The sequence below is a fragment of the Otolemur garnettii genome, unplaced genomic scaffold (assembly GCF_000181295.1).
Source record: "Otolemur garnettii isolate 467f Iridium unplaced genomic scaffold, OtoGar3 scaffold00017, whole genome shotgun sequence".
Lineage (NCBI taxonomy): Eukaryota > Metazoa > Chordata > Mammalia > Primates > Galagidae > Otolemur > Otolemur garnettii.
This window is the reverse complement of record NW_003852412.1, coordinates 27,656,317-27,668,606: the sequence shown is the minus strand read 5'-3', so window position 1 is coordinate 27,668,606 and position 12,290 is coordinate 27,656,317. Positions and strand designations below refer to the sequence as shown.

The 12,290-nt window shown below is 35.2% G+C and overlaps 1 protein-coding gene and 1 pseudogene across 1 annotated transcript in view; one reads left to right on the top strand and one right to left on the bottom strand.

The window, feature by feature from the left end:
- The window catches only part of LOC111723924 (uncharacterized protein KIAA0825-like), a 226,284-nt gene that overhangs the window by 42,183 nt on the left and 171,811 nt on the right, over positions 1 to 12,290 (top strand). The window lies entirely within an intron of this gene.
- On the bottom strand, positions 93 to 1,285 carry LOC105886613 (annotated as a pseudogene).

Below are 12,290 nucleotides of genomic sequence, written 5' to 3'. Positions count from 1 at the left end.
GCCCTATCTTTAAACCATGCAGAAAACATAGTGGTTGGCTGTGGCCAACACCAGGGCATCCTTCATTGAACTTCTTAAGGCTAAGCCTTGGTTTAATTCTTTAGAAGTTTTTTCTGTTTGTTTTGTTTAAGGCCAACTGAAGTGTTTCCAGGGCTAGGAATCAAGGAGAGGCCTATTCTTCTCAATTGCCTGGTGTCAGTCTGAAACAAGACGGGTGCCACTGGAGCGCTGCCTCCATGTTGAGCATGAGCCCCATCTGCAGCCTTGGCTCTGAGGGCTGGGCTCCCTTTCTCCATAGCCCTGCTGTCTTTCTGCGCGACGGTCAGTACCTGAGCCTACTTCTTGTTCTGACTTTGTGTTGGAACTATGGTAACAGAAGCACACAGCTCTTCAGCTCCTCAGGCAGCCTGGTCAGTCGCTGGGCCATGGGCATGAGGTCCCTCTTAGTCAGAATGTCCTGGAACAGCTTCAGGATGCCCAGGGCATCTCGGCAGAACACATCCTGGATACGACAGGCCAGATCGAGGGGCAGAAGATAGAATGTAAAGATCCAATCAATTAGGTAGATGTCTGGAGTTACGTTGTTCTTGAAATGAGCAAATAATTTTGGCAAATTTTCTTCAAAGGATACCTCAGAGGCAGCAAAATAAGTCAGCATAAGGCCATGATCCACTCAGGAAAATGCCATTTGACAGGATTTATTCAAAAGATTAGAAAAAGCAATAAAGGCATCGGCAATATCTAAGTTCAAGATCAACACTGCTGCTATAAAGGACATGCCCTGAACATGACCCACATCTGGTTAGTAACAAGTAAAAGCACCCAGAATACTGTGCACGGTCATTGTATGGACCACCGTGCTGGAAACTGCAGAGAGTAGGAAATGTTCTAGAAATGTCCAGTTTAATAAGCTCCAGACCGGCTACTCCGTCTGCTGCTGGAAACCCAGCATCTTCACCGTCTACTTCAGAACCTCCTGTGCTAAGGGGCCAGGGCAAGGCAAGACAGATGTCAGAGAGCTCCTGGGTGATCTTTAACTCATGGCTAATGGCTAAGCTCCAGGCTTTGCCTCTCACCCTCGAGGGATTCCCTGCTACCATAAATCTCGAATTTTTCTGGAGCACCACATTATTTCCCAGTTAGGTAAAATATTATTATTTCAAGTGAGAACTGCGTTTCCAATGCCTTCCTCTACTCTGCACCTTCCTGCCAGCTGCTTTTTCTTCTGCTGGGCTTCTTCCAGCTCTCGTTTGTGGGCCTGAAACGCCATTTCTTCATGCTGTTGTCTGTGTTTCTGAGCTTCGTCAATCAGCTTCATCTATCTTTGAGCGTGGTGGTGGAAAGTGGCTCAAAATCAGGATTCTTCCTCACATTCTGCTTGGAGAAGGCAGCTTGCTAGGTCTTCCAGCCCTATCTTCATATTCCAGGAACACAAGGCCCCGGCTCCATGACCCGCGGAGCTCCAGTAATCTTTCTCACCTTATAATCTATGTATCTCGTAATCATACAGCCAGCCAGCCTCTCCCAGAGCTTCTGCATGCATCTGGAGTATCTTTTCCATTATTTTATTGTCAACCTTGTGTTTTTGAAACTAAAATGTTTCTCTTCTAGATAGCATAGAATTTGTTCTTGCTTTTGCTTTTTGACTAGTCTAAGAATATCTTTTTGTTTGAAAAGTTTGGTCTATTTAAATTTATTGTATATATTGTATTAATATATTAGAAATCTACAGATCTGTTATGTACTTTTTATACTGTTGGATACTTATAATCAAAACTGCCTTTAGGTTATTGAATAAATTTAATCTTATTAGAAAATTTAAGAAAATTTGTTATAATTATTTTTATGGTTATATTTACATCTGACATTTTTATACTTTCTATATATTTCAAGTCTTTTTGTGCCCTTGTTCTTCTGTTGTTGTCTTCACTTATATTAGATTTTTTAAACATCCCTCAATTAAGTTTTTAGGACATTTTGCTGTATATAGAATTTCTTCAGTGCAGAAACCACTAAAAGATAACTCAAAAAATAGTAAAAATTTATGTTTTTACTGTTGTGATTATATATCTTATCACAATTATTTATAATATATCTTATAATTATTTATAATTGTGATATATATCTTATCACAGTTCAACTTAAAACAAACTTAATTTTAGTAAAATATAGAAACTTTGGTCCTACTTTGCTCCCTTCCCTCCCTCTTTTGTGCTATCATTGTCATACGTAAGAAATCTTTACATGTTTTAAACCGAGTGATGCACTTTTAATCATCGCTTTTTGCAATCTTATGTATTTTAAATAAATTGATAAAAGAGTTAACATATATTTATTCAACCTTTTATATTTTCCCACATATTTACCTTTTCTGGTGCTGTTTATTTCTTCCTGTGGGTTCTTATTCTTATTTGGTATCTCTGAAGCTGAGAAATAAAGGCAGAAAGAAAGGAAAGGAAGAAAAAAAGAATTTTCTTTCAATTTGAAGGATTCTTTTAGTATTTCCTGTAAGGCAGATGTGCTAACAACTACTTCTCTTTGTTTATCTGGAAATGGCTCTATTTAGTGATGTTTCACTTTTTGAAACATCATTTTCCTGTAAATAGACTTCTTGGTTGATAGTGCTCCTCTTCCAGCGCCTTCTCCTTTCAGTAAGTATGTCATTTCACTTCCTTCTGGCCTCTGTTGTTTCTAGTGTAAAGTCAGCCATAATCATATTATTATTTCCCTGTATTATCTTTTTTTCTGTTTGTTTTTGTTTTTGTTTTTGAGACAGAGTCTCACTCTGTGGCCCTGGGTAGAGTGTCGTGGCATCATAGCTCACAGCACCTCAAACTCTTGGGTTCAAATGTTTTTTTTCTTGTCTCAGCCTCCCACGGTGCTGGGATTATAGGTATGTGCCTCCATACCCACCCTTAAAATTTTCTTTTTGCCCTTGGGTGAAGGGCTTGGGTCCACCTTGGACTTTACCTAACATACACAAACTTTGTAACCTACCTGTTTGTACTCATGTTTTAATCTGAAATTAAATAAATAAATAACATTTTCTTTTTGGCTTTCAACATTTTGTGATGTGGAACTACTTTAAGTTCGTTAATTCATATCTTCTGCTGTTAGAAATCTACCCTTGAGAGCCTCTTGTGAATTTTTCATTTGTTACTGTATTTTTCAACTCCAGATTTCTATTAATTTTTTTAGTTTCTACCTCACTAAAATTCTCTATTTGTTTAATCATTGTAATCAAACTTTAATTATTTGAACATGATTTCTCTTATTTCTTTTAACACATTTATAATTGTTTGAAGTCTTTGTCTGCTGTGTTCACTTATATCTGGTTCCACTCAAAAACAGTTTCTATACACTACTTTTTTCCTAACTACATGTCATATTTTTTCTTTGTATATTTTGCATTTTTAAATTGAAAACACAACACTTAAAAAATATATGTAGTAGCAACTCTGCATTGGCCCATTAAGGAGTGTTCTTGTTGCTCTTTTAAAGTTTTTGGAAAAAATGGGAATCAAAAAGACACATAGGCACACACAAACAAAACCGTCGAGTGTTAAAATTCTGTGAAATACTAAGTACCATAATATAATCTGTCAATGTCTTGAGATATCAATATTAATATATTCAGAGTTTTGAAGAGAAATATAATTTTTTGAGAATATTCTTATATTCTAAGATTATTTGTATTATACTTAATGGAAAGACCATCTATGTTGTTCAAAGGACCAGTGACTATGCCAAATATATAATTTTCCTGAGAAATTTGTTAAATATGTATCCTAGTGAATTAAAAAAAATGAATAAAGAAGTATTGAAATGTCAAAGTATTAAAGACTGGTGGCAAGCATTAAAGTTGACAAATACACAAACCAAATAATCTCAGAAATGGTAGTAATAAAATGAGATGTAGAAGTGAGAAACTATTCTTGAGAAAAGAATTATGTGGCTAAAAGCTGCATTTAAAAGGTATAGTATAAAATAATGTTAGTAAGTGGGATCAGAAGTAATAAAAGAGCAATATACCCCCTCTTATGCAAGAAGATGGGAAGTTATTATTTGGTAATGTTAATAGAGACTAAGAATATATTTGATATATTTATATACAACTATTAGTAAAAGCTTAATTTCAATTAATTTTAGTTGCCTTACTACAGAAGATAAATAAAATGTCATTAAAGTCTAAGAAGGTAATTTGGATGTGATTCCTCATTGTATAAGAAAATAGGGAATAGTAGGGACGACAGAGATCTAAAGAGTGCATGCTATTTATGAAGTCATTTTAAGCCTACTACATTTAACAACATAGTTCTTGCCAAATCAAGCACATTTCTGGGCTATGATACATTTACTTTGCCATCCCAGAAGCCAAGAAATAAAGAAGGAAAGGCAGAAAAGGAAAGAAAAGAAGAAAAACTTAGGTGCAAATGTACCTCAAGTAGGGTTAATCTTGGAAATTCATCTACATGATATTTGCAAAAGATACATCTAACAAGAAGCAACTGAAAAAGTTTTGAAAACAAGTGATAAATATATCAGCAATATATCTTTTTCCTTTCTTTCCTTTCTTCTTTCCTTTCTTTTGCCTTTCTTTCCTTTTCTTCCTTTCCTTCCCTTTCCTTTCCTTTCCTTCCCTTTCCTTCCCTTTCCTTCCCTTTCCTTCCCTTTCTTTCCTTTTCTTCCTTCCCTTTCCTTTCCTTCCCTTTCCTTCCCTTTCCTTCCCTTTCTTTCCTTTTCTTCCTTCCCTTCCCTTTCCTTTCCTTTCCTTTCCTTTCCTTTCCTTTCCTCTTTCTCAGGGTCTCACTTTGTTGTCCAGGCTACACTGATACAGAGTTGCATCATAGCTCACAGCAACTTCAAACTCCTGAGCCCAAGGAATTCTCCTACCTTAGCCTCTCATGTAGCTGGGACTACAGGTGTGCACCACTGTGCCAGGCTAATTTTTCTATTTTTTATAGTGATGAAGTCTTGCTGTGTTGCCCAGGCTGGTCTTTTCAAGCTCCTGGCTTTACGTGATCCTCCTGCCTTAGCCCAGAATCTATATCAGGGAAAATATAAGATTGTACTGAAATATTTTAAAAAGAATAATGGAGACTTATAACAGGTTTATTTCCTAAGTAGAAATATTGTAAAGATGTTATTTTTCCCAACTCATAGTTTTATTACAATTTCTATTCAACCTTTATAGAATATTGGGGGACAGTGAAGTAAGGAAGTTGAAAAATGATTCCCAATTCATATGGGAGAGTAAATAACAATAGCTATTTTTTATTTTAGAATAATGAGTAATGAGACAGTGATTGAATAACTAGATATTAAACACATAAAATATCTACAGTAGTTGTAAGTAGTTGTAATCAGTAAAACTGATTCAAGAATTGACCAATAAATGGAACAGAAAAAATTCTGTTTTTTTTTCAGTTCAATAACTGTATATGTCTCTAGATTTTGAAGTTATTTATCACAGCACCTTAATTGGGTATACCAGGATACACCAATTTTTATAACAAAGTATTCTGTATTTTATTTTTTTATTTTTTATTTTTTTTATTAAATCATAGCATCAATTGATAGGATCTTGCAGTTTTTCTTTTGTAACTTTTTAAGATAGTCAGTTATATTGATTGATTTTCAAATATTGAACATTTGTGTTCCTGGGATAAGATCCACTTGACTCATTAGTCAGTCTTCTGTCGAGGAATTTTCTGTTGTTGGATACCTGTCTGTAATTTGTTTATAATAAAGCATACCTGTCTGTTGCTTTTTTATAATGAAATATGTTTGTCTGTTGTTTTCCTAGAATGTCTTTGGTTTTAGTATTCAGGGAAAGGAGGCCTTACAGAGTGAATTATGAAGTGTTTTTTTTCTTCAAATTTCTGGACGATATTATGGATAATTGGTATTATTTCTACTTTAAATGTTTGGTACAATTTACCAATGAAATGATCTAGACATAAAGTTTTCTTTCTGGAAGATTTTTAACTGTGAATTAATTTTCCCTAAGAGCTATAAGTCTAGTCCTGTTATCTATTCCTTCTTGAATGAATTGTTTCAATGAATTGGTCCATTTGATCTACATGGTCAGATTGATGTACTTCCAGTTCTTCATGATATTCCCTTATTATCCCTCTAACGAGGTGCCTCATTAGTGCAGTAGATCCTGTGCCAGGCTCAGATTATCCCTTTTATCTTGTAGGGTCTATAGTGATATCCTTTGTTTCATTTATGATGGTAATAAATTTTGTCTTCTCTCTGTCTCTTTTTTGGGGGTGTAGAGGAAAGAATCAGTAGAAATGTATCAATCTTGTTGACTTTTCCAAAGAACCAACTTTTAATTTCATTGATTTTTCTCCATTTTTTTCTGTTTTCAGTTTTATTAATTTCTGTTCTTTTTTGGTATTACATTTTTCCTTTTGTTATGTTTTTTCTAATTTCTTACTATATAACCTCAGATGAGTTGTTAGAGATATTTTATCTTTTCAACTTCAGCCATTCAATGCTATACATTTCCCTTTAAGCACTATTTTAGGTACATCTCAAAAAATTTGAGTTTTTTTTGTATATTCGTTTTCATTTAATTAAAAATATTTTTAATTGCCCTTCAAAATTCTTCTTTGATCCATGGATTATTTACATTTTTAATTTTTCAGTATTTAATGACAGTTTTCCAGATATCCTTATTATTGATTTCTACTTTAATTCTGTTTTGGTCAGACAACATATTTGGAATAATTTCAATTTTTAAAAATATGTTGAATTTTTGTTATGGCCCAGAATACAATCTCTCATGGTGAATGTCACTGTGTGCTTGAAACAGATGAGTTTTCTGCCTTTGTTAAGTGGATTGTTCTATCAATGTGACTTAGATCACATTGATGTTTTTCAGCTTATCTATAGCCTTACTGATTTTATGCCTCCATAGTCTATGTTATTTTCTCCTTTTAGCTCAACTACATTTTGTTCCCCATATTTTAGAGCTGAGTTGTTAGGACTCTAGTCATCCCAGCACATTCAGGGGTTCTGTAACTGTGAGTTTTGCATCCACAGATTTTACCTACTATGGATCAAAAATATTCAGAAAAAAAATAAAAAATGAGAATATAACAATGAAAATACAAATTTCAAAAACCAGTACAGTATAGCATTTATGTTGTATTAGATATTACACGTAATCTAGAGATAATTTAAAGTATATGAGAGGATGCTGAGTAATTCTGAATTATTACGAGACTTTGAGTACTATTATAATTCTCTACAGAGACTGTTGTTTTATTTTATTTTGTTTAGCAAGCAATCAAACCAGTTAGGGTACAGGCTTTAAGTTCTGTCTTACCCTCTGTGGTGGTTACAAGTTCAGTTAAATTTTTAATCTTCGCCTCTCATATGAGCTATTTTGAAACTTTTCTCAGACTAGGGCAGTGTTTATACAGTGGCTTAGATCTTGAATACTTTGCTCTACTTCTTTGGGCATATTTTCTGCAGGCACAGCTTGAAAGTGAGCCTGAGGCTTTTGTGGATTCAGGTACAGACTCAGGAATCCCCTTCTGCTTTCTTTTCTCATGGATTTCCCTCAGACCCTCTGAGGAAGCCTCTGGCTTCCAAGGGCTCCTTTTCTGATATTCTGGCCAGAAAAGTTAAATTTTCTTGGAGTCTCTTTCACTGTCTGCATGGCAGCTCTGCATTCCTGGCACCGGCACTCAGGGAAAATGGCAAGAAAGAAGGTTGATAGCAGAAATTCACTCAACATTCTTGCACTACAGGCATCTCTTTTTTCTGGTTCCACTGTCCGAAGGGATGGATATTCTCCCTGAATCTTGGGTGTTTATCTTCTCTTGTCTATACAGAAGGAAGGCAAGAGCTGGCCACAGAGCCCAGATGAGTGAGGGAAAAAGAGATAAAAAAGAGCAGGTGTTTATAGTAGTTCACAGGGACTTTCCCCCATCCTCTGGGCAGAAAAATAGGCTTCCTATGAGTTTATGCTGACAGTACCTGCTACCAACCTACCACGGGAGCAGAAAAGCAGGGGAAATTAAGAAAGTCACTGCTGCTAGATTGGTCTTTTAAAAATGTTTTTTATTTCAAAATATTAAGGGGATGCAAATGGTTTTCTTACATAGATAGTATGTGCTTTTATACTGCTTAAGCCGGGGTTGCTATGCATTAGTGTGCCCATCATCTGCATAGAGTTCACTGTACCTGATAGGTAGGGGTTTCCCCTCTTTTCCTCCCTAACCCCCTTCTTAATTTCCAATGACTTTTACTTCTCCCTGTGCCCAAGTGAGCCCATTGATTAGTTCCACATAATTAGAGAGTACATGTGGTATTTGTTTTTCCATTCCTGAGATATTTCACTTAGGATAATGGTCTCTAGTTCTATCTAAATTGCTGCAAAAGTCATTAATTCTTTCTTTTTAAGGTTAAGTAGTACACTATGGCACATACACGCCAGTTTGTTAATTCGCTCATGAATTCATGGGTACTTAGTTATTCCACATCTTTGCAATTATGAACTGTGCTGCTGTAAACATTCAAATGCAGATGTCTTTTTGGATAAAATGACTTCTTTCCCTGCATAGATACCCAGTAGAGTGATTGCTGGGTTGAATGGCATTCAGTTTCTTTGAAGAATCTTCATACTGTTTTCCACAGAGGCAGTACTAATTTGCAGTCTCATAAACAGTGTATAAACATTCTTTTCTCTCTGTATCCACCCCAACATCTATCGTTTTTTGATTTTTTCATAATAATAGCCTTTCTGACAGGAATAAGGAGATATCTCTTTGTAGTATTAGTGTACATTTCCCTGATGATTAGTTATCATCATTTTTTGGTATGTTTGTTGGCCATTTGCCTATCTTCTATTGAAAATGTCTGTTCATGTCTTTTGCCCACTTTTTAATGGGGTTGTTTGTTTTTTTCTTGCTAATTTGTTTGAGTTCTTTGTAAATTCTGAATCATACCTCTTTATCAGACGTATAATATATGAATATTTTCTTCTATTCTATAAGTTGTTTAGTCACTCTATTGATTATTTCCTTTGCTATGCAGAAGAGTTTTCATTTAATTCTTATTTATTTATTTTTGTTGTTGCTGTAATTGCCTTTTATATCTTAGTGATAAATTTTTTGCTTTACTAGGCCAATGTCTAGTTTTTCCTACGTACTCACCTATAAGTTTTATGGGTTTTTTTGTTTACATTTAATTCTTTTATCCATCTTTACTTAATTTTTATCTATGGTAAGAGATAGGGATCTTGTTCATTCTTCTGCATCTGGCTATCTAGTTTTTCCAGGACCATTTATTGAGTATGGCTTCCTTTCACTGGTGTATGTAGTTGTGTTGTCCTCTATGTTGATGAAGATGATTTTATATCTGGGGTCTCTCCTCCGTTCCATTGGTCTCTACTTTTATACTAATACCATGTCTCTACTTTTATACTAATACCATGCTGTCTGGGTTACTATAAACTTGTAGTATAATTTGAAGTCAGGTATTGTGCTGCCTCTAGATTTGTTTTTTTCATTTAAGCTCTTTGGCTATTTAGGATCTTTTGTGGTTCCAAATAAAGTGTAGAATTATCTTTTCTAGATCTGTGAAATATAACATTAGTATTTTGAAGGGGATCACATTAAATCTGTAATTCGATTTGGTTAGTATGGACTTTTAACAATATTGATTTTACTGATTCAAGTGCATGAGATGATTTTCCATTTGTTTGTGTCATTTGTGATTTATTTCATCTGTGTTTCATAGTTCTCCTTATAGAGATCTTTCATCTCCTTGGTTAAGTAATATTCCTAAGCATTTTATTTTCATTGTAGCTATTGTAAATATTATTGAGTCTTTGAATTGACTCTCAGTTTGACTGTTTTAGTGCATAGAAATGATTTGTGAACATTGATTTTGTACCTGAGATTTTGCTCAATTTACTGATCAATTCTAAGTTCTTCTGGCAAAGTCTTTGGGATTTTCTAGATATAAGATTGTATCATCAGTGAAAAGCACTAGTTTGAATTCTTATTTCCGTGTTTTGATACCCATTATTTCTTTCTCTTGCCTCATTACTCTGGCAAGGACTTCCAGGACTGTGTTAAATAGAAATGTTGACAGAGAGCCCCCTTGTCTTGTTCCAGTCATAGGGGGGATGCTATCAAGTTTCCCCATTCAGTATGCGTTACCTGTAGGTTTGTCAGATAAGTGTGTCTTCTATTATTCTGAACTATGTTCACTCCATGCCTAGTTTGCGAAGGTTTTTGTCATGAAAGGGTGCTGGATTTTGTCAAATGCTTTTTCTGTACCTATTGAGATCATCATATGGTCTATGTTATTGCTTCTGTTTATGTGGTAAATAACATTTATTGATTTACATATGTTGAGCCATTCTTGCATTCCTGGATAAAGCTCACTAGGTCATGGTGAATTATTTGTTTGATGTGCTGTTAAATTCAGTTTGCTAGTATTTAATTAACGATTTTTTGCATCTATATTCATAAAAAATATAAGTCTGTAGTTGTTGTTGTTGTTGTTGTTTTGTCTTTTCTGAGCTTTGGTATCAAAGTGATATTTATTTCATAGAATGAGCTAAGGAAGATTCTCTCCTTGATGTTATAATTTCTGAAAGGATGGGTACCTGTTCTTCCTTCTAGGTTAGGGAGAATTTGGCTGTGAAACCATCTGGTCTGGATTGTTTGTTTGTTTGTTTGTTTCTTTGGGGGGGGGGTTGAGACCAAGTCTCTCTATGTCACCTTTGGTAGAGTGCTGTAGTGTCACAGCTCACAGCAACCTCAAACTCCTGGGCTCAAGTGATTCTCTTGTCTCAGCCTCCGGAGTAGCTGGGACTACAGGTGCCCGTCACAATGCCCAGCTATTTTTTCTTTTGTTTAAGCAGGACTGGGCTGAGTTCAAACCCACCAGCCCTGGTGCATGTGGCTGGCACCCTATCTACTGAGTTACAGACACCACCTGATCTGGGGAGGTTTTATTGTTGTTGTTGGTAGATTTTTTAAACTGCTTCAATCTTGCTGCTCATTATTGCTCTGTTTGGATTTTTCTTTCTTCCTAGGTTGTGCATTTCTAGGAATTTATACATTTCTTCTACATTTTCTAGTTATATGTGTAGATATTTTCATAGAATTCACAGGTGATATTTTGTATCTCTGTGGTATCAGTTATAATATCTCTGATTGAGTTTATTTGGGTCCTTTCTCTTCTATTCCCATTTAATCTACAAAGAAGTCTATCAATTTGGTTTATCCTTTCAAAGAATATACTTTTTATTTCATTAATCCTTTGAATTTTTTGTTAGTTTCCATTTCATTTAGTTCTGCTCTGAAATTAGTTGTTTATTTTCTTCTGCTGGCTTTGGATTTGGTTTGCTCTGTTTTCTGATTTCTTAAATTGAGACATTAGGTTGTTAATTTGTGATCTTTCAGGCTTTTTTGATGTAGGCATTTAAGGCTATGAATTTTCCCCTTAGGACTGCTTTTTCTTAATCTCATAGATTTTGATACCTTGTATCCCTTTTGTCATTCAGTTTGAGGAACCTTATGATTTCTGTCTTCATTTCCTCATTGACCAAAGCAGTAGGTTGTTTAATTTCCATGACTTTGTGTAGATTTGAGTTTTTCTCTTAGATTTGATTACTTATTTTATTCTACTGTAGTCTGATAAGATACTTAGTATGATTTCGAATTTTTTAATTTACTGAGACATGTTTTGTAGCCTAAGATATGATCAGTCTTACAGAATATCCCATGTAGTGATGAAGAATGTGTATTTTGTATTTGGGGGGTAGAATTTTCTGTAAATCTCTATTAGTTTAAATTGTTCTAGAGTCCTCTTTAGGTCCATTATTTCTTTCTTTCTTTTTTTTGAGACAGAATCTCAAGCTGTCGCCCTGGGTAGAGTGCCGTGGTGTCACACAGCTTACAACAACCTCAAGTTCTTGGGCTTAAGCGATTCTCTTGCCTCAGCTTCCCAAGTAGCTGGGACTACAGGTTCCCGCCACAGCACCTGGCTATTTTTCTCTTGCAGTTGTCACTGTTGCTTTAGCTGGCCCAGGCCAGATTCGAACCCAGCAGCCTTGGTGTATGTGGCTGGCGCCCTACCCACTGAGCTACGGGTGCCGCCTACATCTAGTATTTTTTTATTTGTTTTGCGCATCAATGATCTGTCCAGCTTTGTGAATGGGCTGTTGAAGTCCCTAGCCATTACAATGCTACTGTTTATCTCTCTGCTTAGATCTAGGTAAGCATCTACCTGTAACTTTTGATCTTCCCCTTGAA